The sequence below is a fragment of the Elephantulus edwardii genome, unplaced genomic scaffold, assembly GCF_000299155.1.
Source record: "Elephantulus edwardii isolate Elephantulus edwardi_28Jun2011 unplaced genomic scaffold, EleEdw1.0 scaffold00051, whole genome shotgun sequence".
NCBI classification, from domain to species: domain Eukaryota; kingdom Metazoa; phylum Chordata; class Mammalia; order Macroscelidea; family Macroscelididae; genus Elephantulus; species Elephantulus edwardii.
In genome coordinates, this window is record NW_006399801.1 from 7,310,899 (window position 1) to 7,314,322 (window position 3,424).

At 42.5% G+C, this 3,424-nt stretch overlaps 1 pseudogene; it reads left to right on the top strand.

Annotated features, from left to right (window-relative positions):
* The first annotated feature begins 111 nt into the window (after nucleotides 1–111).
* LOC102875909 lies at nucleotides 112–687 on the top strand (annotated as a pseudogene).
* The last annotated feature ends 2,737 nt before the right edge of the window (nucleotides 688–3,424 follow it).

Genomic DNA, 3,424 nt, shown 5'->3' on the forward strand with positions numbered 1-3,424 from the left:
GAAGGGTAGTTTATTTAACATCTCTGTGTATCACTTAAGATATGTCAGTTCCTAAGTTCTCACTAAGACTCATCACCTGAATTTACGTGAGACCCACTATCCAGACTCATCATGCGTGAATGCATCTCAGTCCGTGTGGGGCAGGCATGTGTCCAGATGGGCAATGCCTGCTGGGAACTCTACTGTCTGGACCATGGGATTCAGCCTGATGGGCAGATGCCAAGTAACAAAACCATTGGTGGAAGGGATGACTCTTTAACCTTCTGTGAAACTGGAGCTGGAAAACACATACCCCAGGCTGTTTTTGTGGATTTGGAGACCACTGTAATTGATGAGCTCTGAAATGACTCATATTGACAGCTCTTCCATTCAGAGCAGCTCATCACTGGGAAAGGTGATGCTGCTAACAACTACGCTCATCGTCACTCTGCCATTGGCAAGGAGATCATTGACCCAGCTCTGGGCCAGATCCACAAGCTGTCTGGCCAGTGCACGAGTCCACATAGCTTCCTGGTGTTCCACAGCTTTGGAGGGGGCACTGCCTTTGGTTTCACCTCATTCCTCATGGAGCGGCTCTCTGTTGACTATGGCAAGAAGACCAAACTGGAGTTTTCCATCAACCCAGCCCCTCAGGTATCCACAGGTTGGTATCACCTACCAGCCACCCACTGTGGTGCCCAGGGGTGACCTGGCCAAGATACAGAGAGCTGTGTGCATGCTGAGCAACACGACCACCATCACTGAGGCCTGGGCACACCTGGACCCCAAGTGCAACTTGATAGATGCCAAGAGGGTGTTTGTGCACTGATATGTGGGTGAGGGCATGCAAGAGGGTGAGTTTTCTGAGGACTGAGAGGTTATGGCTGCCCTGGAAAAGGATTATGAGAAAGTGGGCATTGATGCCTGTGAGGATGAGGATGAGGGGTAGAATAGCAGCTACCTGGAGTCCATTCACCATGTTTACTGCAGAATATAGATATATATATATATATATATATATACATACACACAGTTTCTCTTCTCACTGTGGTCACTGGTGATGCAGCCATTTTTATGCAGGCTTTGCGTTCACACAGATTGGCACCACATCCACACAAGTACCACAGTACAGTGCCTCTTAGGGTCCCATATCTGTGCACTTTGGAAGGGACGGGGCAGTTGAACTATGGGTGCACCCAAAGGCCAACAGAAGTCAATATCCATATCAGTGTCCCCTTTCATCCCCCAAGCAGACAGATCAGTGCATCATTTCATAAACAAGTCTGTTCTTGTGGAATTGTGTTTCAGTCATGCTAGTTACAGTGAACTCAGTAACACATGCCTGTATTGACTTGTCTTTCTGTTTTGCTCCCCCTCTTCTGCACAGACTATTCCCTGGGGTTATTTTCCAGATAAATTTCCCCTCTACCCCCATACAAGCCTTTGTCACCACCTCTGCCTTCAGGACAATCCAAGTTATCATTGTTTTGAGAAGTTTTGCTTCCCCAGAAACCCACTGCCATCAAGTTGAACAGAATCCATAGCAATCTTCCATGAGGTTTCCTGGACTTTAAATCTTTATGGGAAGAGACTAACCATCTTTTCTCCTGAGGAGCAACTGGCAGATTTGAACCACTGACCATTCAGTTCATAGCCTGACATGTTACCATATATTTTACAGGGCAATGATGTATGATGCATTTTCCTAGGTTATAATTTAAGAGAGGAAAAAATACAGTTTTGCAGTGGTCCCAAATGATAGCATAAAGTAATTTTAAAAATTCAATTTTTTTGCAAAATCCTGATTAAATTCTCAGGGAGAAGAAAAATCCAAATATGAAACCTAAACTGAGAATTACACTATTCATTACTAGCAAGTTGGAACCAACTCATAGCTGACCCTCCACTGAGTTTCGGAGGCTGTAAATTGTAAATTTCACAGGAGGACTTTGACCACCTTTCTCTAGAAGAGCCACTGGTGGAGTCAAACCACCACAGAAACACCAACTTTGGGTCAACAGTGCAACTCCCTATAGACTATGCTACCCAAGCTCCCTCAATCAAGAACCAGCAGAACTAAAACCCAAAGTGTGGCCTCACCACTTTGTTCATCTATTCTGCTCAAATAAGAAATATCTCAATCCTTTTTAGAAGTAGAGATAAACACCCCCCAAGAAGCTACTGTGTAAGACCTCATTAGAATAGGTGTCACTCTTAAACTAAATATATTCATCTCGAAACTTCTTTGTACCAGCTCTACAGCCACCAAACTTAGCAAACCCTAATAGCTCAGTTCCTTCACAACTGTCCCAGAACACAGTACATAGTACAACACTCACCTTATGAGCCAATAGCCATTTGCAGGCTTTATGGGATGTGGAGAAAGGAAGAGCAAGAAAGGAGTTTCTTCTACCTGACTTGGCTTAGCAGGAGACCAGCCAGACTATGGGAGCTATGGGGCTTTCAGTCACTGAGCTTAGACTCAGTTGGGCTAAAACACTATATACTGCTTGTGAGAAGGTGGAAATTTGTACCACCTTACAAATGAGAATAGTCTGAGCCATCCTGTTGGAAAAAAACTACTAAAAATGCAAATGGCTTAACAAGGATCAGTAGTCATAAAATATGGGCCTGGTGACAGAAAGGAGGGTGGGGATAGGATGATAGAATTCTGTACAATGATTTAGTCATAGTAAACACCTTTTATAAGAAACAAACACAGGCAATACACATTAATTTCATCTGATGGGATACACAGGAATCAGACTGATTACATCTGCGGAAGGAATCATTGGAGAAGTTCAATATCAACAGTAAAAACTAGGCTAGATGCTGATTGTGGGACAGATCATCAACTGTTCACATATAAGTTCAAAGTAAAGCTAAGAAAAGTTAAATCATATCCACAGAATTAAAAAGTTTATCTTGAGTCTATCCCCCATGAATTTAAAAACCAACTCAGGAATAGGTTTGAGACCTTGAACACTAATTAACTAAGACCAAATGAGCTCTGGGAAGATACCAAGAATATCATTCATGAAGAATGCAAAAAGTCATTACAAAGAAGGAAGAACAAGAAAAGACCAAAGTGGATGCCAAAAGAGACTCTGAATATTGCACTAGAACACCGAGAAGAAAAGGGAAGAAATCAAGAAGTTTAGAAGCTGAATAGAAGATTTCAAATGGCAGTTTGGGAAGACAAGGCAAAATATTATAATGAAATGTGAAAGGAGCTGGAGTCAGAAAAATCAAAAGGGCCAAACTTGCTCAGCATTTCTTAAGCTGAAGGAACTAGAGAACAAATTCAAGCTGGAAGTTCCAATGTTTATAGAATATTGAATGATCCAGGAAGCATTAAAAGAAGATGAAAGGAGAGTACAGGGTCATTACACCAAAAAGAACTGGCTGACACAGAAGAATTTCAAGAAACAACACATGATCAAGA